Below are 25,923 nucleotides of genomic sequence, written 5' to 3'. Positions count from 1 at the left end.
AAATCCCTCGAACTCAGCACCGCCTTCCTAATCTGCAATCTTTTTGCTGACCTCTCCGCTCCCACCCCACTCCGGCCTATCACCCTCACCTTGACCTCCCTCCACCTATCACATTTCCAACGCCCCTCCCCCAAGTCCCTCCTCCCTACCTTTTATCTTAGTCTTCTGGACACACTTTTCTCATTCCTGAAGAAGGGCTCATGCCCGAAACGTCGATTCTCCTGTTCCTTGGATGCTGCCTGACCTGCTGTGCTTTTCCAGCAACACATTTTCTGTATTGACTTCCTGTCTACATCTCAGAATAAATGACAAAATGATTGTTGTACAGTATCAATAACAGAAAACATGGAATCTCTCAGAACATGAGGAGAAACTGGGCTTGTTTGCGTAGAGCAGAGAATGAAAAGGAAAGATATAAATAGTAGTGATCAAACTTAGGAAGGGTTTGATAAAACACATCGGGAGAAAGTGATCTACTGGCAGAAAGGTTGATATGGACCTAAGGAAATTAACAAAAAGGCGAAAGAGAGATTTTTAATTTACACAGCAAGGCTTTGTGATTCACAATGCAGTGTCTGAAAGGATGATGAAAGCAGATTTAAGATGAACTTTTAGAGAGAATTGGATACATATTTGAAAAGTAAATCATTACCTGGAAAGCATTGATGGATCGGGTGGGATTGTACTTCATGAATTGCTATGACAGCTGGTAATCTACTTCCTGGACATTAGCAATGGCAATGGCCCAGACTTTGCTAAAATTGAGATCGCAATCTACATTATAAAATTTATTTGTTTTTAGATTAGATTAGATTAGATTAGATTAGATTCCTTACAGTATGGAAACTGGCCCAACAAGTCCACACTGACCCTCCAAAGAGTAACCCACCTATTCCCCTACCCTATATTTACCCCTGACTAATGCACCTGACTCTATGGGCATTTTAGCATGGCCAATTCACCTGACCTGCACATCTTTAGAGTGGGAGGAAACTGGGCAGGAATATACCATCCTGACCAACATGTGACTCCAGACACAGCAATATGGTTGACTTTTAACTGCCCTCTCGGCAATTAGGGATGGGCAATAATTGCTGGCCTAGCCAGTGACTCCCTCATCCTGTGAGTGAATTTAAAAAGTGCTTCTAATTATATCCTTGTGTTTCTCTGGCTTGACTGAGCTGGTCTTTAAGCTGCAGACCAGGCAATGTACAGACTAATACAAAAAAAAGTCATAAATGTTTAAAGGGAATCAATCCACTGCCAGACCATCAGTGTCAGTGGTAGCATGGTGCCTCAGTGGTTAGCACTGCTGCTTCACAGCACCAGGGACCAGAGTTGGATTCCAGACTCAGGCGATTGTGTGGAGTTTGAACATTCTCCCTGTGTCTGCATGGGTTTCCTCCGGGTGCTCCGGTTTCCTCCCACAGTCCAAGGATGTGCAGGTTAGGTGAATTGGCCATGCTAAATTGCCTATAATGCTCAGTGATATGTAGGTTAGGTGCATCAGTCAGGGGTAAATTTAGGATAATAGGTAGGGGAATTCTTTGGAGGGTCAGTGTGGACTTGTTGGGCTGAAGGGCCTGTTTCCACACTGTAGGGATTTTATGATTCTAAGATATTGTTGTGATGAGCATAGACCTTTAAAGAACAGTATCTTAAACCACTGCCAATCACAACCTACCTGTGTATTAGTCTCATAATTGGTTGGAGCAGTCAGCAATAGGATGAGGCTGTATTACACTTAACCTCCCTGTAAATCATCTTCTCCTCAACTAAAGGAGTCACATTACTGTTTCATCAGGCTCTGTATGTTTGGTGCATTTCTGGCTGAGAAGGAGAACATAACAAGAAGCCATGACAAGAAAATTGCTGAGGATCCTGCAAATCTGTAATGGTTACTGACATTAGTTCAGGTCAATGTTATATGAATGATCACCCAACTGCTTTTAGAGAGAGAACCAATGGTATAATCCATGGATGATGGGCTAAGTTAGTAACTCTTGCATTTCTTCCTTCATTGCAGTTGAAGGGCCCCCAACAATATTAGCCCTCTGTCCGAATCCCCAGGAAAGTCGGGGCCATTAAGCTGAAGAAGCCCAAAATTGTTATCAGGTACAATGTCACAAAGGGGCAATGCTGTTGAGGTGGGGTTCCCATAGGCTGTTGGCAAGGCAGATGGAAGGTGCAAACTACAGAAGGCAGAATGCTTCATAACCCAAGGCCACTTCTGCTGATTTGGCTACTTCTGCGAGTGAACGTTTCTGCGAGGGATATAAGGACAGTAATAAGCCCCAGTGAAGCAATCTTCTATCATGGATGTGGACTTCAGGGGCCTTATTAAAACTGTTTGTGGATCTATTTGTGGAAAGACGTTAACAGACTTAACTTCAACATCTGAATGTCATGCGGACTGTGATTCAGTGCAGTCGACTGGGGGGTGATTTACTGGGCTGTTACTGTCTCAGCCTGTGGCCACTGCACTGGTTTGATGAATACAGAGTCTTACTGTCAGCATACATCATTTATCTTCAGTTTCAACAGTAAATCTTGCCTGGTCAAACTCCCTCAGTCACCACTCCAAAATGGTTTGCAAGAGTTAAACAGAAAAATAGAGTTTCGGAAGTAAATCTTCAAGGTCTGTCACTTTATATCCTACAGCAGGGTGTATACTCTCTCTGCAGAGCATCAACGTTGTCATACACCAAAACAAAACAAACATTCCAGACGCCTTTATATAATAATGTGCTGTTACAATGCTGCCAAAGTGGGATCTTACAAATACACGGAATGTTATGATAGTGTACTTTACAAAGTGAGTGAGTAGCTGTTGGAGACATCACAATTCAGACACAAATACAAAACATTGTAGAAAATATCATGAAAAAGAAAATTGAAACAAGCCCTTCTGAATAAGTAAACATTTATTCACATCTTCATTCCAATAATTTTGCAGGAAGATTTGTTGATTTTCATTAATTAGAATCTGCAAACTATAGTTTAGGATATCAAACCTTTAATGTTAACTCTCCTTAATATCCAAAATCAATGACACGTACTCCAAATAACAAGTTAACATTCCTGTGGAACTGTAGTTTAGAAAGTTCAGAAAATAGCATCCATCTGGTTCCTGGCTCTCTCTGATGCTTACAATGGACAATTGTATGATTCTATATTTCAGACCTTCAGGTTCAACTCTCAAGTGAGCTTTTGTGCTTTGGCTGCTTCCACTCTAATAGCACTATTGGAGTAAATATAGTGCGTCCCTTGAGATTTTCACCTCAGCTTTTATGTTTTCACACTAAGGTGTAAAGACATCAAACCTCAGATGGAAGTGGTGTAAAGCAGTGCTATTTTACTGAGATATTTATTATGTAGTCTCACTAATTATAATGCTATTAGAAAGTTGAGCAAAGAATGTTAACAACCACTTGGCCATTATTTATACTGTTGCTCTTATATGCACATATTATTCTTCATTCAGTTATGAGACATGTTGGATTGCTCCACTGCTACTTGTCACCTGTCACTTGATTTGAGGATGTCATCCTGTCGGGATCCAAAGTTACTGCCCCAGGCTTCTTGTGACAGACCAGACCAATTCTCAACATACAGACCTTGGGACAGACACATCAGGCAGCCTGTCCCATGTTGCAGTGGGACCTGAAGTACAGGATCTGCTTCCCTTCCTTCGTTGCCTCTGTTCTGCCTCATCGTGAAGATATTGTGGTTCATGAAGGTCAGGGCACTTTCCAAATAAAACTGCCTGGGGGTCCTCTTGCATTTTTTTGATCAGGAAAATGGACAAAACATATCAACAGAAGAAAAGGAAGATATCCACCATAGACATAGAAACACCAAAAAGAGTAGCGGGAGGAGGCCATTCAGCCCTTCCAGCCTGCTTCAACATTCAAGATGATCAGGGGTGATCAAACAACTCAGTCCCTGTTCCTGCTTTCTCCACAGACCTGTGATCCCTTTAGCCTTAAGAACTATATTTAACTTCTTCTTGAAAACATTCAATGATTTGGTGTCAACTACTTTCTGTGGCAGGGACTTCCACAGGCTCCTCACTCTCCAGGTGAAGACATTTCTCCTCATCTCAGTCCAAAATGGCTAACCCATTATCCTTCGACTGTGACCCTGCTTCTGGACTCGCCATCATCAGGAACATCCTACCTGCAGTTACTCTTCCTTTTACTGATAGAATTTTATTGGTTTTAATGTGATCATCCTAATTCTTCTAAACTCCAATGAATGCAGTGCTAACTGATCCAGTCTCTCCTCATACACCAGTCCTGCAATCTCAGGATGATAGAAATTGCCTCTGATATTTCTGGCCTCAACAGCATCATGCAGATTCTCTACCCTCCCAGCAGCACAGCCAACCTCCAGCCAATGCTCAGGGAGCAATTCAGGGCCAACTACTAACTGCATCTGGTCTCTCAGGATCATTGAGGCCATTGATAAGAAGCAGGAGAACAACACAACTATTCTTGAGGGGTTTCATCATGGTCGATGGTGATGCAAAACATAATAAACAACTGCTTCCACCACGCTGGGTTCAAATGGCCAAGGACTGCACAAGATACCGAGAATGGGGAGGGCCAGGGTGAGGCTTATTGCTCTTACCTGCAAGAGGAAATTCCAGCAGAGTGCTCCAGGGAATCCTACATCAAGGCAGACACCATAAACTGTACAATGAAGTGACAGATGAGTCAATCATCAATGTAGCACATTCTTCTATCAAGAAGGATGCTATCTCTGATGAGTCTGATAAATGAATGTCCATCTGCTGCACTGTCTGATTGCCCTTAGCTGAAGCTGCAAAGGCAGGAGTGATGCAGCAAGGAGTAATTCTCCAGAGTTTTACACTTCACTGACGTTTGACTGCATTGATAATCCAGTGGAATGTATCAGGGCAAGGAAGCAGAAAAAGGTGACTCAGATTTTCCCGAATTAAACTCCCAAATCTTCCAATGCCTTTTACAGTAAAAGGTCACGCTTCACAAATAAATTAAAACAAAAGACATTTTTAGCATATTTATCACACTACTCTGTTTACTTTTGTTTATTTTTCACATAGACCATGTTTGTTGGTGAATCAGCTCACATAGGTGTTTCCTGGTCCTGTCAAAATTCCATTTGTTGCAAATTTTGGGCAGATCCTCCAAAATTCGATAATTGTGATTTTGCCATAACCTGGAAGTAATCCTAAATCATCCATTTACTGCTTGTGTGTAAGGAAATGGGAACACCAAATAGAAAAATGTTTGCATTGAATGTCAAAAAGGCAAAATAAATTACCTTCTGCAAAATGTCCTTCATAAAAGGCACACTGAGTTTGCCTGCCAAAGATCACAGCATGAAAGCACATATTTTAGTTTGACTCTATTTGAAGGTAGTTGCAACAACATCAACACCTCTAACTCACTGTGAAATGTTAATAAGTTGACCTTTGCTTGATGTAAATATATATATTGCTTTCCACCATCACCCACCGATTACAAACTCAAGGCAGCGAGTTAGTTTCTTGACTCAATGTATTTGTTCTCACTTAAACGTGTCTATAGTATTGCATCAACAAGTCTTTCACCCTTGGCCTGGCATCACTGCAAACTCCAGGACAAGGCTTGCACAGCAGCTTTGTGCTCACGTGCTGACACACATCTATTTGAGGGTTCAAAAGGTCCTCTGAAAACAAATGATAAATATCTCAAGTACTGAAATGCAAGGCCATAAAACACCACAGAAAGAACTATGTTCAACAACTTTTCAACACTCTTCAGAAAAGTTCACTCAAACTATTAACAATAACAATTATGACTTTCCCTCCACTTGTCTCCTAAATGTGTTCACACGGGATGTGGAACCTCAGGCTACTTTCTGCAGTGGCCATGGTAAGTTATGAGCCTGATCATGGAGAGGCTGATTAGTTTAACCTTTAATCGCAGCTCATGATTGGCATCTACACACATCAGGCTTTCAGCAAGAATCTCTTTGTATCAACCAGCAGTGGGAATGCTCTTTCTGCCCCAAAGGTGCTGAGCAAAGGTCAATAGGTCACACACTGGTAAATCATTGAGGAATCTCCATCAAACTGCAGTCAGTAATGTCCTTGTGTACATCGTTTTATAAACTGGCATGGAGACTTTTATTGCCCATCCTCAGCTGTCCAAAGAAGGCAGTTGTGAGACATTCTTCTAGAACTCACTCTATTCCATACAGTATTCTTTGCAACATTCTAATGCAACACATTTTTAGGATGAAAGATATATTTTACGTTCTTTGACAGGAAACACAAGGAACTGGAGCAAGAACTGATGACCTCTTGAATCTTTTCCAGTGTTTATTGTGATTATGGCACCCTTTTAATTCAAACTCCAATTCCTGACTACTCCCATATCTCTCAAACATCTGTCTATCGCAGCCTTGAATATATTCAACAATGGAGTATCAGAACAATCTGAGAGAATTCCAAAGGTTATAACTCACTGATTGAAGAAATTTTTTCTCATCCAATTATCATTCTAAATACTGATTCCCCAAACAGAAGATCTGCTCAGTATCCACCCAATCCAGCCCATTTAGACTCTGCTTTGTTTTAACAAAATCACTTTTTATTCTGAGAAACTCCAAATAATAATGACTCAAATTTATTCAGCCCCTCATCATGAGACATCCATTTCATCCCAGGGACCAATCAAGTGAACATTCACTGTGCAGCCTACAATATATGTATATCCTTCCTTACACGTTCACTTAGTGGATATTGGGAAGATGTTTTCATTGGTAGGAGTGACTAGGACCCCGAGGGCACAGCCTTAAGGTTATGGGAAGACCTTTTAGAATGGAGATAAGGAGAAATTTCTTCAGCCAGAGAGTGGGAAATCTGTGGAACTCATTGTCACAGAGGGCTGTGGAGGCCAGGTCATTGAAGATATTTAAAACACAAATAGGCTCTTGATTGCCACGCCAGGTCATTGAAGATAATTAAAACACAAATAGGTTCTTGATTGCCAAGAGGATCAAAGGTTACAGGCAGGAAGTGGGAAAATGGGGTTGAAAGACCTATCAGCCATGATCGAATGGCAGAGCAGACTCAATGGGCTGAATGGCCTAATTTTTGCTCCTGTGTCTAATGGTCTTATGTGGAGAGCAGAGCTGTGTGCAATTTTGCAAACATAGTCTAAACAAAGCATTGTATAATTCTACCAGGAATTCGTTATTTTGCATCCCAGTCTGCTTGCAATGATGATCAACAATGGAACTATTCAAGCATCAATGACAATGAGTGAGTGGCTTCCTGTCTAGGGAAGGCAGTTGTGTGAACAATCTCAAGTTTTCTGGAAATTGCCAAGAGATACTTTGGGACAGATCCAGGGACTTGGAATTAGGAAGTGGGAGACTGTAGGAAGCCACCTCTCCCCCTACCATTCTTGCTTCTAAGCTCTTTCACCCCTTGCCAATGACTATGTCTTTACCCTGGCCACTTACACTCAAAGGGCACTAGGAATCTCATCGTGATCTCTGGTGTCCAAGCTGGGCAGTCGTGTTGACCGTGGTCTCCCCTGGTGACAGGTCCTGGAGAGCTGCAGGTGTCTGGGGAAATGGAGAGGAGGGTGAGATTTCTGCCTACTGTGAGCTCAATCAGCCAAGAGGCCTAATGCTTCCCAGTTGGAATAAAGGAACATCAGACAGCATTTGTTCTCCAAGCAGTGGGTGAGACCCACTTGTCACATTACAGCCCAACCGCTAACTCTGTTTCTAAATCAGATCTTGTCCCATCTGTTGTTTTTTCAGCATTTTCTGTTCTCTTTTCAGCATTTTCTGTTCTCATATTAGATTTTCAGCACCCAAAGTACTTTGCTTTAATATTATAAGACATCTGTCAAAGTGAAAATTAATTAGACTGCATTTTATCTTGTTTTGGCTCAGTGTGAGTTGCATCAATTATTGTGGATGGATTCTCACTGTGAGGCCTGTCAGAATTTCTTGCTGTCTCCTCCCAAACTCCACCACAGTAATACCCACTCTGCAATTCTCACTCTATCTTACCATGCTCGATTCCTGAATTAACTTGCCACTCACTGGAATATCCACCAAAGGAGCAGCATCACCAGAGTCAACCCCATCCTTAAAAGGCAGCTGTGACCAGGAGAGGGCTGTCGTCACAAGATGCATATAGGGGTGACATAGTGGCTCAGTGGTTAGCACTGCTGCCTCAAAGCACCAGGGACCCAGGTTAGATTCTAGCCTCGGGTGACTGTCTTTGTGGAGTTTGCACATTCTCCCTGTGTCTGTGTGAGTTTCCTCCGGGTGCTCCAGTTTCCTCCCACAGTCCAACGATGTGCAGGTCAGGTGAATTGGCCATGCTAAATTGGCCACAGTGTTAGGTGCATCATTCAGAGGGAATGGGTCTGGGTGGTTTACTCTCCGAAGAGTCGGTGTGGACTCATTGGGCCAAAGGGCCTGTTTCCAACTGCAGGGAATCTAATCTAATCATATCATGTGAAAATGCCAGAGAAAGGGAGGTTTCTCCAACAGCAACCTGGAGGTCCTACCTGAGGGAGTGGTGCAGATGATGCAGATAATCTTTCGTCAGGACTGGTAGAGACAATCATGCCACAAGACTTGCTCCAAAGTTGCTATCCAAGTCAGTGCCATCTCAGTAGTCCAGAGAAATAGCCTTCATCCTATAATGTAAAGGTGCTGGTATTGGACTGGGGTGAACAAAGTGAGAAGTCACATGGCACCAAGTTATAGTCCAAAAGATTTATTTGAAATCAAAGTTTCGGAGCACTGAAGTGCTTCACTTGATGAAGGAGCAGTGCTCCAAAAGCTTGTAATTTCAAAGTGGGTCTCACCCACTGCTTGGAGAACAAATGCTGCCTGATGTTCCTTTATTCCAACTGGGAAGCCTTAGACCTCCTGGCTGATTGAGCTCACACTAGGCAGAAATCTCAAGCTTGTTGGACTATAACCTGGTGTCATGTGCCTTCTGACATTGTCATGCCGTAAGGAGAGTTGCTGTAGCAAACTGCTGGACAACAAGATGTCCAGGCCCTTGACTGGCTGACTAGCAAAGCAAGCTGCCTAGTTATGTGACTGCCCTAATGGCATGGCAAGAGATGGATGATGTGAGCATGCAGTTTCTCATTGCTCACTTAATGTTAAAAGAGCCCTGAGATACAGCCTGGTCCTGTCCCTGAGCTGGGTACCTGTCCCTATGCACGAAGTGTCTTTGCTGCTGCTTCACAGCTGGGATAGTGATTCAGTGCAAGTTGTTGCTAGGGCTGTTTGTAACTCTGACAGTGTCCACACTGTGGGAACTGGAAGGGAATGGTCAACACAGTGGCCGAGAGAAAAGGCTGTGCGGTAGGATCGAAGGGCTGGCTCATTATTTCTTCCCTCCCTTCAAGCAATGACATCCCTCCCCCTGCAGTCAATGAGATTGGCCTTGCTGATCCCCTATTTAATATTCAGATTGTGTGTCACTTTCCTGACACTCTGACCAGGTTCTGTTGTCCACTTAGCTCCTGGGAGTTGATGACTTCCAGACACTGCTGGGCAATACTGGGAAAGTTTCAATCTCCTGATAAAGTGGCTGATCACTGAATCATTAACACATTCAAATAGCTCCCGACCACTGCTAGCAGGTGGCTGGATATATACAATCTGCCTCCAGATAAAAAAAACAGGAGGAGGCAGAAGATACTGGCACTGCTGCCTCAAAGCTCCTCCTAAGAACTCACTCACATTGTCCTAGAAGAAATGCATACACCGAAATATGCACATGCACTCAGAAATATACACATACTCTGAAGGATACACACACTGCAAATATACACATATACCAAATTATGCACACACACTCTGAAATATGCACATACCCTGAAGGACACACACACTCCAAAATATACACATACACTGAAATATGCACACGCACTCAGAAATATACACATAATCTGAAGGATACACCCACTGTAAAATATACACATACACCAAAATGTGCACACGCACTCAGAAATATACATACACACCAAAATATACACACACACTCCAAAATATACATTAACACTGAAATATGCACATGCACTCTGAAGTATACACATACTTTGAAGTATACACACACTCCAAAATATACTGATGTATGCACATACACTCATAAATATACACGTATGCCAGAATATGCCCATGCACTCTGAAATATACATACATACCAAAATATATACACACACTCCAAAAAAGCACACACACGCAGAAATATACACATACTCTGAAGTATACACGCACACTCCAAAATATACACATACACCAAAATATACACATACAATCCAAAATAGGCACACACACTTTGAAATATACATATACACCAAAATATACACGCACTCCAAAATATGCACACACTCTGAAATATGCATATACACTGAAATAAACACACACACTCTGAAATATTCATGCACATGAAAAATACACAGACTCTGAAATATGCACACGCACTCTGAAAAACACATACAGATCGAAAAATATACACACACTCCAAAATGTGCACACGTGCTCTGAAATATACATACACATCAAAATATATACACACACAATCCGAAATATGCACACGTGCTCTGAAATATACATATACACTGAATAATACTTACCTGGCAGGGGAGATACCATGATCAATAAGGTGGTTCTCCCAGGACCAGGCTATCCCATTGCACTTCAGGTGTGCTGACGCCTGCGATGTTCCCAAATGTGGGGTACCCGACTACAACATTTGTGGTAGTAGGGGACTGCGTTTGTGCTCTTAAATCAGGGGCGGCACGGTGGCTCAGTGGTTAGCACTGCTGCCTCGCAGCGCCAGGGTCCCAGGTTCAATTCCAGCCTTGGGCAACTGTCTATGTGGGTCCCCATGTCTGCATGGGTTTCCTCCGGGTGCTCCAGTTTCCTCCCACAGTCCAACGATGTGCAGGTCAGGTGAATTGGCCATGCTAAATTGGCCACAGTGTTAGGTGCATCATTCAGAGGGAATGGGTCTGGGTGGTTTACTCTCCGAAGAGTCGGTGTGGACTCATTGGGCCAAAGGGCCTGTTTCCAACTGCAGGGAATCTAATCTAATCATATCATGTGAAAATGCCAGAGAAAGGGAGGTTTCTCCAACAGCAACCTGGAGGTCCTACCTGAGGGAGTGGTGCAGATGATGCAGATAATCTTTCGTCAGGACTGGTAGAGACAATCATGCCACAAGACTTGCTCCAAAGTTGCTATCCAAGTCAGTGCCATCTCAGTAGTCCAGAGAAATGGCCTTCATCCTATAATGTAAAGGTGCTGATATTGGACTGGGGTGAACAAAGTGAGAAGTCACATGGCACCAAGTTATAGTCCAAAAGATTTATTTGAAATCAAAGTTTCGGAGCACTGAAGTGCTTCACTTGATGAAGGAGCAGTGCTCCAAAAGCTTGTAATTTCAAAGTGGGTCTCACCCACTGCTTGGAGAACAAATGCTGCCTGATGTTCCTTTATTCCAACTGGGAAGCCTTAGACCTCCTGGCTGATTGAGCTCACACTAGGCAGAAATCTCAAGCTTGTTGGACTATAACCTGGTGTCATGTGCCTTCTGACATTGTCATGCCGTAAGGAGAGTTGCTGTAGCAAACTGCTGGACAACAAGATGTCCAGGCCCTTGACTGGCTGACTAGCAAAGCAAGCTGCCTAGTTATGTGACTGCCCTAATGGCATGGCAAGAGATGGATGATGTGAGCATGCAGTTTCTCATTGCTCACTTAATGTTAAAAGAGCCCTGAGATACAGCCTGGTCCTGTCCCTGAGCTGGGTACCTGTCCCTATGCACGAAGTGTCTTTGCTGCTGCTTTTTATGCAAGATGGCTGATTCAAGATGGCGCCGGATATGGTTGACTCCTTGGGAGCTCCCGCATGCAGATCTAAGTTTCCTATTTCCTACAATTGTTCTACACTCTTTAAACTTAATAGCATACTTTTAAAGATGACTAATATCTGTTTATCAAAGCTCACAGGTTTGAAGCTACCCTACTGTTGTTAGAAGACTGAATGGACTCACAAACTCTTAACATTCGCCTGTACCTGTGTTTATGTTTTTGCTGCTGTGTACCTATTATTTACAATCTATGCTACTTAACTCTGTGGTCTGCCTGTATTGCTCACAAGACAAAGCTTTTCACTGTGCCTCGGTACACATGACAATACATTCAATTCAATTCAATGCTAACTGCTAGTGTGCCCAGTAATGCAAGAATTGTCCTGTCTTGGTAGCTCAGTACCTTTGGTAAGATAGGAAGCTGAATATTAATGAAGCCGGTTGTGGCGTTCATTAGGCATTTAATTAGTGATATTCCCCTTAATTGACAGCTTACTGCTGCCCTGTGAGAAAATTGTATTGCAGCTCAGTAAAAGCATAAAAGATTCAGCGAAATGTTCCTGACATTGAGATAGCCCTTCACTGGGCTCCTCGTCTGATTCTGCTGCAAATCTCACCATTGGCCACGTCACTCAGACCCCAGTAAGATTCCAGTACCATTTTACCAAAACCAAAACAAATAATATCATAAATGTTATAGCTTAGCAATAACAGTTGTTTTAAACATATGTCTTCTTTGCACATTTATATTAAGCTAGTTAAATGAATAATTTAATGGAAGTCTTTATTCATTAAAATAAACAACTACATGTCAACCTTTAAGCAGCAAAATAAATTCATGCTGATGTATTAAACATTTCTGAATCAGGTTGACACAGTTGGATTTTTGTCTTTCTTTTAAAACACTCTAACTTGCAGCCACAAATTCACAGCTTATAGAATTTCACTTACTAAAGAGTTCCCTTATTCACATACCTTCAGACGACCTATATGTCATCAGACACAGTTGCTAACATAAGTCTATATCAGCTCAAGACAATCCACCTCAAATAACCCATCACATCACCCTTTCATTTGCCTTTTGAAGTTAAACTATCGAGGTAAAGGCAGGTCCAACCCTGGATGTGTCTGGGCTTGTAATTCTGCACTGAAAATACCTCCCTCAGAAATAAAGAGTGAAGTTACTTCAAACCCAGATTAAGAATAATTTACTGTCAAACAAAATGCATTCAAAAATTAAAATGTATGAAAATCAAGAATATAAAGTTTCTTGATGATACCACAATAAATCTTTCCTCGAACAGATGTTAATGATGTATGATTAGACACATCTAAGGACAGACAGGCTGGATTGAAAATCAATGTTAATTAACAACATTAGTAAATCTCACAGTTTCCTCACTATCACTCAAACAATCCCTGCTTTAAAAGACTGTGCTTCATCAGAATAAAAGGGTTCAAGTGCCCAAAGAACGATTTTCTTTTCAAGAGTGGTGGCTACTGTCACGTAGATAAATGCAACAGCGAGCCCCATGAACAAGATCATACAATAATGATGAAATAAATAAATGATCATTGCTTTTTGTAATGCTGCTGGAGGGGAGCATAGTGGAGTAGATATCCCTGTGGTCAAATATGGACTGACCAGGTTAATAACAGGATAATAATCTAACAGCAAACAGTAGCACAGTCACCTTCACCGGCTAACAGACTCCTTATTTCACAGAAATTCATTGCTTGTTCTGATATATTCAATTCCCTTAATGATCATTCAAACCCGCAAGAATATTGCCAGTACTTTCACAAAATAGCCTTTTTTTTAAAATGAGATGTCAGCCAGAATTAAAAGAAGAGAAGATTTTAATAATTCACAGACACAAATGTCTGCTAAGTGTTCAGAACCATATGTCACCCTTTGATGGTGAAATCCAACTTGTAAGATTACACCTCCGGAGTAAGTGTTTCTGTCTTCTTCACTACCTTCTGTGTAATTCTCCACACTTATGTCTGTAATTGTGTAACACAACTTCCAACTGCACGTTGTGCTTCATCAAAAATGCTTCTGTTTATGAGCAGCCTGAAACATTAGAACAGGAGAAATTCTACATGAATGACAGGTGTATTCCATTTTGTTATATGTAAAGCTTTATTTTCTTAATTTATATTTCTTTCACTCATTCATAGGATTGGTTTATTACCCATCTCTAGTTGTTCTGGAGAAGGTGGTGGTGGTGAACTCCCTTTGAACCAGTGCTATCCATGTGCTGTGGGTAGACCACACATTGCCGTAAGGGAGGGAATTCCAGGATTTTGACCTACAACCCTGAAAAAATGGTGATATATTTCCAAGTCAGAATAGCCAGTAACCTGGAGAAGAACTTGCAGGTGCAATTGGAGATGGTATACTGCTGTTTCACCTTGGAGATGGTATACTGCTGTTTCACCTTGGAGATGGTATACTGCTGTTACTGAGCCTTAGTTGTGGATGGACTGAATGCTAAAGATGATGGATAGAATGTCAGTAAAGAAGGCTGATTTCGATGGATAATATTAAATGTCTCGAATGGTGTAGGAACTGCACACATCCAGGCAAGTAGGGAGTACTCCATGGCGCTCTTGACTTGTGCCTTTAGATGGTAGAAAGGCATTGGTAAGATAGAAGGCAAGTTATTCACTGCATAGTTTCTCGCTCTTGATCTCCTCTTGTTGTCAGTATTTATATGGTGAGTCCAGTTCAGTTTCCTGTCAATGGTAATCCTCAGGATGTTGACAATTGGGGATTCAGTGATGGTAACACTGAATGACTTTTCTGTTTTTCTGTATGGTAAGAATGTTACTTGTCACTTACTAGCCCAAGTGTGGCTGTTGTCTTGGGGACACAGACTGCTTCAGTACCTTAGGGGGCATGAATGTACAATATTCAGAACCAGTCTATTGGTGAACATTCCCACTTCTGACTTCATGACGAAGGGAAGGTCATTGATGAAGCAGAACATGTTTGAGCTGAGGACATTACTCTGAGGATTTCCTCCAGTGAGATTCAGATGGAAAGACAACAAGAACTTAACTCCTTGTTGGGCTTCTGCCAGAGGTTTTGATGGGGAGCAAACAATCAGAATTTCCAGCAGGGGAACAGAGCAGCTCCTGGTGATCTAGACAATGGAAGGAGACCAGCTCCAGTATGATAGCAATGTAAGAACGAGGAGTCTGAGAGACTTGTATTCAACAAGATTGGTTGGAATAGGTGATGTGTCCTGTTCAGAAACCCATTATTTTCAAAGAAAAGAAAATGATCTTCAGTTGTAAATTAGACCAAAAGTTTGGGTGTTGCCAAATTTAGGAAACAAGTTTGCCAGGCCAGAAACAGAGTATAGATTGGTTGGAGATGGAAATTGTGAGATACGGCTGTTCCTTCGGCATGTCAAAGAACATGGGAGAAGTCTGGTCTACTCCAATGAGGGGTTCTACAATGCTATCAAGATATGAACCAAGAGGTGATTGTAAATATTAACTTAAGATATACAGTGAGATATTGTGTTTTGACCAGGACTGGATGGAGTTCTGTGGAGTGGAGTGCCACAAGGATCGGTGCTGGGTCCTCTACTTTTTGTCATTTACATAAATGATTTGGATGCGAGCATAAGAGGTTACCTCAGATTACAACAGGATCTGGGCCAGATGGGCCAATGGGCTGAGAAGTGGCAGATGGAGTTTAATTCAGATAAATGCGAGGTGCTGCATTTTGGGAAAGCAAATCTTAGCAGGGGTTGGAGGATCTGTGCTACAGGGAGAGACTGAACAGGCTGGGGTTGTTTTCCCTGCAGCATCAGAGGCTGAGGGGTGACCTTATAGAGGTTTACAAAATTATGAAGGGCATGGATAGGATAAATAGACAAAGTCTTTTCCCTGGTGTCGGGAAGTCCAGAACTAGAGGGCATAGGTTTAGGGTGAGAGGGGAAAGATATAAAAGAGACCTAAGGGACAACCTTTTCACGCAGAGGGTAGTACATGAATGGAATGAGCTGTCAGAGGATGTGGTGGAGGTTGGTACAATTGCAACATTTAACAGGTATTTGGATGGATATATGAATAGGAAGGGTTTGGAGGGCTGTGGGCCGGGTGCTGGCAGGTGGGATGAGATTGGGTTGGGATATCTGGTCGGCATGGACAGGTTGGACCGAAGGGTCGGTTTCCATGCTGTACATCTCTATGACACTATGACTCTATGACCGCAATTATAATTTTAACTCCACTTTGAGATTGCTCCCACTCAACCTTAACAAAATTATGTGTAATTCAATAAAGTGAAGGTGAACTATAAGAAGCAATTCTTCTTGCTGGTCACATGCCCCAGTCATACTTTCGTAAATCTGAGGGTGGAGAGGATCCCTGAAGGATAAAAGGTATTTTCTCTACAAAATGATTCACCTCCAACAACCAAGACCACCTTCCTGTGTGCCATGCATGAGTATAACCAGCAGAGAGTTTGCCCTCTAATACCCATTAATTCCAGTTTTGCCAAGACTCCATGATGCCACACTCTGTTGAATGCAGCCTTGGTGTCAAGGGTGTTACTCTCCCCTCTTCTCTGGAATTCAGTTCTTTTATCCATGTTTGACCCAAGGCTGTAATGAGGTCAGGAGCTGAGTGGCCCTGGCAGAACACAAACTGGGTGTCACTGAGCAGGTTATTGCTGAGCAGGTGCTGCTTGATAGTGCTGTTAATGACCCCTTCCATCATTTTACTGATGATTGACAGTAGGTTGATGGGACAGTAATTGGCTGGGTTTGATTTGTCCTGCTTTTTAGGTACAGGACATAGCAATGTGGAAAATTGTCCAGCTGAGTAGATGTGAGTTGTAACTATACTGAAACAGCTTGGCTAGGGGAGGCAGCAATTTCTGGAGCACAAGTCTTCAGTATTATTGCCAGAATGTTGATCAGGGTTCAAAACCTTTGCAGGATCCAGTACCTCCAACCATCTCCTGATATCACACGGAGTGAATCGAATTGGCTGAAGACTGGTATCTGAAATGCTGGGGACCTCCACGGGAGGTTGAGATGGATCATTCTATGACCACTTCCTGCTGAAGATTGCTGTGAATTCTTCAGCCATATCTTTTGCATTGAAGATGAGAATGTTGTGGAGCTGTCTCCAATGAACTGTTTAATTGTCCACCACCATTGATGACTGGATGTGGCAGAACTGCAGAAATTAGATCAGATCCATTTGGTTATGGGATCACTTAATTCAGTCTATCACTTGCTGCATCTGCTGCTTGTCTTGCAAGTAGTCCTGTTTGGTAGCTTCACCAGGTTGGCACCTCATTACTGGATATGCCTGTTGCTGCACCTGGTTGCGCTCCTGAACTGTCCATTGCACCGGGGTTGATATTCCACCTGAGGGCATATGCAAACCATTAGGTTACAGATTGTTTTGAATGCTGCTGCTAACCAAGTTCATGCAAGCCCAGTTTGGAGCTGTTACTTTTGTTTGTTCTGTCCTGTTTTCTATGAAGGTCAGGTCACACAATCTAGTGGAGGGTATTCTCAAGCAGGCAATAAGCAGTTGGTATTCAGTGCAGCCGAGAGAGAATGACACGGGAGTAGCACATCACTGCGGAGAGTCAGAAAGACCTTTTGGTCACATGTTGTTGTGTAAATCTGGGTTTACCTTTTGAATCAATTGTAAGGGCCAATAAGGTCATTGAGTCATAGAGGAGTAGAGCATGTGTAAAGCAGTAATGGTATTTCCTGACTTTCACAGACAGGAGTACTGTTTGTCAGTTACACCCTGGGGCAGGTACATTCTGGGGGGGTGTTCATGAATGTGCCATGCTGTAATGTGGGGATTTGGTCAGTTGTGGTGACTATGATTACTGAATTAATCCTTCTGAAGAAGGGTCACTGGACCCAAAATGTTAACTCCGCTTTCTCTCCACAAATGCTGCCAGATCTTTTCCCAGCAATTTCTGATTTTGTTTCTAATTTCTGACAGGTGTAGTTCGTTTGATTTTTTTTTAAACTTAATGAGGAAATGGCTTCCTGAAGAGGTCAGAGGGGAAAAAAGGAAATGGATTGTTGGACAAGTCTTGATTTTGAACTTCCTGTGATCCTGAGCATCCAGTTCCTCTCAGGTCCGGCTCTCACGTGTCTGTCAGGATTGACTCCCCTCAACATCCCTATCAGCCCCTTCTCTATCTCTCCTTCAGAAGAATACAAGTTTTACCCTGGCTCTTCCTCCACTTAGGCAGCCCTTTCTGAATGCAAGATTGGAGAGAATGTAGCTCAACCACCAACATGAATCCTATGGATGTGTGTGCTGGAGAACTCCTCTTGATCTGTCTGAGCAGGGAAGCTGGAGGATACTCAATGGTGAGCCTAGGTGTGCTGCAGCCCGTATTTTACAGGCAGTCAGCATCACCCTTGAAGCGCTCACCGGTCTGAGTGGACTTTCTGTAATGGGCAGCCTCTGTTCCCCAGCAGCATCTAGGCAGACATATTGGGTCCTGAAACCAGGACTCGCACCAATGGGTGCTTCATGAGTCTTTTGGCAGCTCCCTGGGTCCCCGCAGTAAACCAGACACAAAATAATTCAAGGTAATGCTGATGTTCATGGCCATCAGGATTAGGTGACCATCCCCGTGCAGTTTGAAGTAATCTCCTGGGTCTGTGCCTCACAGACAGTCCTGATGAAGAGCTTATGTTTGAAACGTTGACTCTCCCGCTCCTCTGATGCTGCCTGACCATCTGTGCTTTTCCAGCATCACACATTTTGACACTGAGAGGAGGGTCACAGTTGATCTGTGAAGCTGGTGTCTCCTGAGACATGACGGTTACACATGGTCCATCTTTAATATGCAGGCCAGTACAGAAGATCTCCCCGTGGGTCTCGGTGGGTGCTGTAATCTGCCCCCCTACCAGCATGACACCATCATTACATCACATGTTACAGTCAGAGTGGGAATTGTACCTCTCTGTAAGGTATATCCCGTCCTCCAGAGCTGCTGACCTTTCTGATTGGCTGAAAGTCACCAGCAGTGCTAGCAGCACCTGAGCTGAGTAGTGGCCACTGCCAGAACTGCAGCCAGTTCCAGGATGAAGAGCCCAATGGAATTCCAGGCCCAGGTAAATTGGGGGCATTGAGTGGGGAGGGACTTTCCACCTTTGGCAGGTGCAAAGGGAGATGGTGTGGGTTTTAAAGTCTATGCAGACAATAAGGAGAGAGTACTACCTTCTAGGAGTGGGGCATTGTGCATGAGGCAGCCTCCAATGATGGTACCCATTTACCTCTTGCACTTTTAAGAATTTGCAAATAATAGGCAGCTCACTCTGACCATAATAACACGGTGTGGGCAAGACAATATGAGGGGGGGGTCACCTCTGTTTTTAATTGACTTTCAATGATTTCTCTATATACAGTAGGTGGTTTGCCAATCTCAGTCCCGACACACCCACCTGCATTCTGGGGGTGAGTTGAGGTTGGTTAGGAAGGTGGTGAGCGTAAACACTGCCCCATGTCAGTTGTGCCCATTCCCACCAAATCCACACCTGGCATTGGGAGGGGGTGGGGAGCGGGGGTGCATGAAATATCCAGCACAAAGTCACAAAAGTATGCACCAAAAATATATCAGTGGAAAATACACAGTGTGCATACAGTTATGTTTGGACCCCTCCCAGAGCCAAGCTGTCACTGAAGCTGCCTGTGAGGAAGCTGTTCCTATTCACCAGTTTTTAGAGAGGCTGATTTTCCCTTTAAAGGAATTCCGACAATGTAACATTATAAACCATCAGGAATACATCAACACTGGTTAATTTCTGTAGGGAACATGTGTTGCATCTGACCCTGCGGACACAGTCTGGTCACTATTCCTAATCCACTGACACACCAATCACGTGTGAGGCTAGATATTATGTAGTACCAGCTGACGTTTTGTAAACTTTTTTTTGTTTCAGTGATCCTCCATATCTGTACCACATTTGGCTCAACATTGCTAAAATATTTATGTTAATATTCATGGCAAAGAATTGGAAAAGTTACGCTAAGACAGCTAACAACACATGAAAAGAAATCAGTGAAAAAGTATGTCATGAATTTCAAATTGTATGAAATCAGTCTCATACAAATTGAGCCAGAACCACACCAACATTCTTAACTTTCCTCATTTGCAGAATAATTTAAATATTGTCCTTAAATTGCATCATTGTGCTGCCAACAAGCTGATGTGAACTTTCTCTCAGAGGACATAATAATCTTGCACTGAAATTTCAGAGCTGAGAATTTGAGTCAAGCACGTTAGCGTTCTTTGTGATAGTGTGGCATGGTATACGTTCAGGCTTCAGGCTTTGTATTTCATGCTGAAACATTCCATTGGCACACAAAGCATTGAACAATAAATGTTTCACTTCTGTAAATATTATTTAATGTCACTAATATATATGCAATAAATGGATCACAGTCTCAGCTATTTTATTATCTTTCATATCTTGATTACCCACAGAAACATTAGCAATTTGCATAATATAATCTTCAGAAGAATGAAATGGTTGAAGGTAGTTTTAATTGCTAAGTTTTTATTAGCCAGTACTAACATTGTATGTGTTGATTCTGAAAGATAATGTTTCACTTTGATATAAATATGTCTTTGGAACCTTTACTAGAATACGGCTTTTGATGCATTCGCTATTTCAGTGCACATGTTGAGGAAACAAAAGCATTTTTACAGCCAAACCTTCCTTTCTTCAACCCCTGATGTTAAAATGGTCTGCAGTATTCCTGAGGGGGTCGATGTGACTGCCCACATCTGCCTCCACTCTGGTGGAAATGTTCATTTGCACTGGAATTTTTATGGAGCATTGTGTGTATTTTTATCTGGTGCAAACTTTACTTTCTTGAAGCAAATGTACTGCTATTTAAATATTGATCAGAACAGTGTTGCTTTTTACCATGGCTGGGGAATAAGGGGAAGGGAGGGAGCTGAAAAATGTGTTGCTGGAAAAGCGCAGCAGGTCAGGCAGCATCAAAGGAGCAGGAGAATCGATGTTTCGGGCATAAGCCCTTCTTCAGGAGGGAGGGAGCTCCTTGATTCCCAACTATAAAAGGTGAAGTCACCATTGTCCTACCAGACCATGGGGCTGCTCTCTCGTTAGAGAGAGGTGATTGGTGAGGATTTAATCTGAAGATCAACTCATCCATACTTGGGGTTTCAAAAACAATGGAACCAAAATGGTGATTTCTCTACCTTATGATTCCATATGTTAGTAAGTGGTTGCTTTACGGTGGGAATGATAGTGACAGTGAACATTAACAGGTCAATGATCACAGAGGACACCACATGGTTGTTCTTCCAATCCTACATTGCAACTGTAATGTGACATTTGGTTATTGTTTTTTCAAACTCTTGGACATTGTGTTCGACAGGCTTTCAAACTTGTGATTGTGATGGAGAACACAGACCTGTGAACCATCATTAATCTTGGTTCACTTATTAACGCATTATATTTATTACAGTTTCCTCTTCTCTATTCATTTGGCATTCTTAATTGATCCAATTAGACTCTCTTAGAGTCTGTAGCTTATCACAAATACATGAGATTATGGTATATTTTACTTTTGAATTGTCACAAAACAGTCAAAAGACATTGCTCCCATATATTACAAGGTGCATAGAGAATGAGAGCGATTTACAGGAACATAGAAACATCCCAAGTAGGAACAGAACTACGCCATTGAGCCACTTGAACCTGCTGCCCCATTCTGAAGGTTATGATTGATCTGATTGCGAACTCAAATCCATTTTCCTGCCTTGTCAAAGAACAAATACATCCAACTCAACCTTGAATATACTGTGGGCCAAGTGCTGGAAACTGGGATTAGAGTTGTTAGATGCTTATTGTTGTCTGGCACATAGTCGACCACTATGACTCTGCCTCCACTGCTCATTAAGAAGAAAATTCCAAAGACTATTCGCACATGGAAAGGGAAAAAAAAATCCACCTTACCTCCCCCTTTGTTCATTCTGTGCACTTTATCAGGTGCTTTGTTAAGCATTTAACTTCAAATGCTAACCTGCTCTGAATGCATTGTTGGTTCTCAGTTGAATGACACAGTATCTGAAATACTGTATTTGGGAATAATACAGGTTTGTGGTTAATTCACACTTCCCCTACCCCCATCCCGTATGTAACCACCCTGCTGCGGCTGGCTCATTGCCAACGTTGATGAACTGCATTATAAGAATTTAATTAATCACCGACTTTACTGTTGTAACCTTTTCACTTTGGTTTGCACAATAACTGAAGCTCCAAGGAATACATAGGTTCACAGGATAAAAATACCTGCTTAAAAATCTACAGGCTAAAATTGGAAGAGATAAGTTGTCCAGTTTATTAGCTTATTTCAAAGTGCTGCAATTGCATTTCTTCTCTTTTCCCAATAGAATGCCATTGAAGAATTGGGCAAGAATCAGTCCTCAGATCAATATCTTCTATTTTCAATGTGTTCTGGTAACCTGACACTTCCTTAATTAAATTCTCAAAGTTGCCTTTTCTCTCTCCAGCAGCCTGTCTTGCTCAAAACATACGCCCGTCTTTCCCAATTAAATCATTGATTCAACACTAACCTGGTTACAGTTCTTTGATATCTCTTTGGAACTCTTCCAAGTATACTGGTTGCAACATCCTTAGTTCAAACGACACTAGAAGCACTTTGGAGAAGCTCCACCAGATATGGTTGACACAGGTATATTGAAAAAAGTATAAACACCACAAAAAAAGTCCCGAATAATTTCTGTAAACCCTACATTCCCATCACTGTTGAATCATTAATAACTCAATTTAGGCAGTGTATTTTATAATGTTCCCTGATTAGTATTGTATCCTGAAATAGGGTTAGGGTTAGTACTTTATTTCATTTCAAATGTTTTGTCATTACATTTGGGAATAATTCTAGCATATTTCAGTCATAGAGCCATAGTCATAGAGATGTACAGCACAAAGAATCTATACTTTACTCAAACATATTCTTCAGTGATGATTTAACCAGAAGCATTCCTGGAAGCATTGAAATTCTATTACTCCAAATTGATTGTGGGAAGCAGAGTACAACTGTACACCTCACTGATTTTCACCATGGTTTATAATAATATGATTACTGTCCAAATGCTTTATGTTCCTACTATATATTACAATCTACCCTAACTTAGGCAACAATGGGAGTCTTTTTGAAATATGACTATCTGACAATATGAATTGGTAACACTGAATATTGGAAAGTAAATCAGGACCATGTTCAAAAGCACACTGCGTTTCTCCAAATAGTGTCTCGAGGAAGATTAATATCATTCCATTCACCTGGTGGACATTCCAGTGTAGCATTCAAAGCATAACTGCAGTGTCTGTAATACCAAGTCGAATATGTGAAAAAATTCCTCTGACATTGTAAGTATTCCACTCTCAGAAGAACACTTAAATTCTTTCTGCTGATTGCACAGGCAATTCATATTTTCATTTGCTTTCTCATCTGTTTAATAAAATGAAGAGCCTAAATTTTGTAATGTACTCTCTGTGTTTAATACAAAGGGAAAGCAGATGACTTATCCTTTGGAATACAGGCACAACTCATTTTAGGCATCTATCCTGCAGTGCAAGCATTTAGTGGACATGGACAGTAATCTCTCCTTTTTTTAAAATGATTATTATAGATTACAATGAGATAAACTGCAGAGACAGAGGTACATAAGATAGTCACTTATGCAGTATAATTCTCAGGCAAATGATTTTCATGGTGCAAGCAGTTACAATTAATTCCATATTACTTAAAAAGATATTTCTACTCACAGAGCCTGCTTCAAGTCTGTCAGTCTGTTCTCCTGTGACTGCAGTGTATTTTAATCGGAGTACAGTATCTCCACTGAGTTCCAAGTGGCTCACAGATAGATGGGTCTGATATTGCTGAGACACCCCAGCCGCTTGGCTGACTCCTGAATGCAGTTTGTATTGTTAGTTTGACGAGCCATCACTCAAAGTGCTGCGCTCCAGCCCAAGTACAGCACGAGTTAGTTTGCCCAGCCTTGGGGCTGTACCATTTCACCTACACCTGGGTGAATCTATCACGCTGTCCTCCTGTTAGAGACTTTCTGCCCTGCGACCCAATGAGCTGGCCGCTGTCACACTTGGTTCCTATTAAAAAGCCTCATGGTGGATTGAATGAGTAATTGTGTGCGAAGGTAGTCTGGCTGGCAGATGTGAATAAGCTTCAGTGGAGCGGAGCATGCAGTGCAGATGGGCTGTGCAGACTACAAACAATGCTTAGCAAAGGCGTGATTAAACCAACAGCCCCAACCTCCTTCTGTGGGGAAAAGGGGGATCAGCCAATGAAACACAGAGAGTACACTGGGGAAGACATGGGGCTGCAACAATGCAGGCAAAATTAAGGAAGTTAACTCCAAATGGGAAACAGAGAGTGAGGAAGGAAGCTGCAGGCAACAGAACAGAAATTCTTAATTTAAATGCTCATTATTCTGGTAAATCGCTCCCAACAAGGTGAGACGATTAATTTCCTGTATGTGTCATCCACAGAAAATAAAACAACCCCTTTCATCAGTTTCTGACTAAAACATTTACAAATTGGTGTAAAGGTAGTTTCCTATCCTTTCTCTCAACCACTTCTGGTAACTTTTATGCAACAATGCGTCAGACAGTAAAAGGCCTGGTGGGGGTGGGGGTTATTGTTAGAAAGCGCTGGTTCAATTACTAATGACAGGAATTGATTAGAATTGAACAAACTCCTGATGAGCTCACAGGTACTTTATAATGGTGCCAGTGCTGAAATCATTCCCCAACTCATACTTAGGGCAGTTTGACCTTTTTTTAAAAATCAAAAATGACAGCAGAATCGCTGACACATGATGTGCATACCCCAGCCCAGAGTATAATTTATACCACACAGGGTGATATGCTTTCCCTCTGTTACATTATTCTCTTTTTAGAGAGATGGCATTGTAATTGAGAGCAGGCAATGTGGTGGGGAAAAAAAAACTCCTCTACAGGAGCCTCACTTGAACCAGTCTGCATTTTGATAAGTCCCATTTTAGTTTTTAAAAAATGTCCAATTCTAATGCTGATTTAATTAACATGGTGCAGCATGGAATCAGGCAATTCAGTCCAGCTAACTTGTACTAGTGCTCTAAAAAAGCAACTCAATTAGTACTACTCCCAATGACAGGACAATTCCTGATGAAGGGCTTTTGCCCGAAACGTCGATTTTCCTGCTCCGAGGATGCTGCCTGACCTGCTGTGCTTTTCCAGCACCATACTCTTGACTACAGCCCTCATGTCCCAACCATCCCATTCACCACCACTACAACCCAACAACCCAGTCCCAGTCCCAGTCCCCATCAGCTCTTTCTCCACAGTTCTGAAAGTCTTTTCTGTTTAAGTATTTCTTAACTTCCCTTTAGAAAATTACCATTGAATTTACTTCCATTGTCCTTTAAGAGAGCGTTTCTCAGATCACAACTATTTACTTCATCTCCCCCCTCTGATTCAATCAACTCACTCAAACCTCTTCACAATCTTGATCAGTTTGGGTAAACCAATCACAACTTCCAGGTAACTGAATTCACTGCTAGTCACAGGCTGAGAAATCTCCTCAGCTGACTGTTCAAGGTCTTATCATCCTTCCAAAAATGTGACGCCCAGGACTTGACCCAAAAATTGAGCTGGAACTCAAATAGAAATTTATAAATTAAGGTTTTGAATAATTTATAATCATAAAATTCTGCATACAAGGGAAATCTGAAACAGAAACCAAAAATACATTCAATGTTCAGCAGGTCAAGCACTACCTGATGAAAGATTATCCTGAAATGTTGTCCTCTTTTTGAAAATGCTGCCTGACTGAGTATTTCCACCATTTTCTCTTTTCAAAATATCAATTTTTTTTCTCTATATTCTTTTCATAAAGACAAGCATTTTGCTCATGTTCTTGTGTGTGCTATTGAAACCAGCAAACCAGATAACTTTGTAACG

General features: G+C 41.9%; 1 protein-coding gene and 1 non-coding gene across 3 annotated transcripts in view; one reads left to right on the top strand and one right to left on the bottom strand.

The window, feature by feature from the left end:
• The window catches only part of sema3ab (sema domain, immunoglobulin domain (Ig), short basic domain, secreted, (semaphorin) 3Ab), a 412,514-nt gene extending 388,362 nt beyond the window's left edge, over nt 1-24,152 (bottom strand). For both annotated transcript variants that reach the window (XM_043714215.1, XM_043714218.1), the window contains exon 1: nt 23,731-24,152. The gene's annotated coding sequence lies outside the window, so the exon portion shown is untranslated. The remainder of the gene's footprint in view (nt 1-23,730) is intronic.
• Nucleotides 10,648-10,807, top strand: LOC122561895. The gene has a single exon (XR_006315141.1). It is a non-coding gene; the product is annotated as a U1 spliceosomal RNA (small nuclear RNA).
• Nucleotides 24,153-25,923: the final 1,771 nt, after the last annotated feature.

The sequence above is a fragment of the Chiloscyllium plagiosum genome, chromosome 23, assembly GCF_004010195.1.
Source record: "Chiloscyllium plagiosum isolate BGI_BamShark_2017 chromosome 23, ASM401019v2, whole genome shotgun sequence".
NCBI lineage: Eukaryota > Metazoa > Chordata > Chondrichthyes > Orectolobiformes > Hemiscylliidae > Chiloscyllium > Chiloscyllium plagiosum.
The sequence above is the reverse complement of the archived record's forward strand: the minus strand, read 5'-3'. Positions and strand labels throughout refer to the sequence as shown.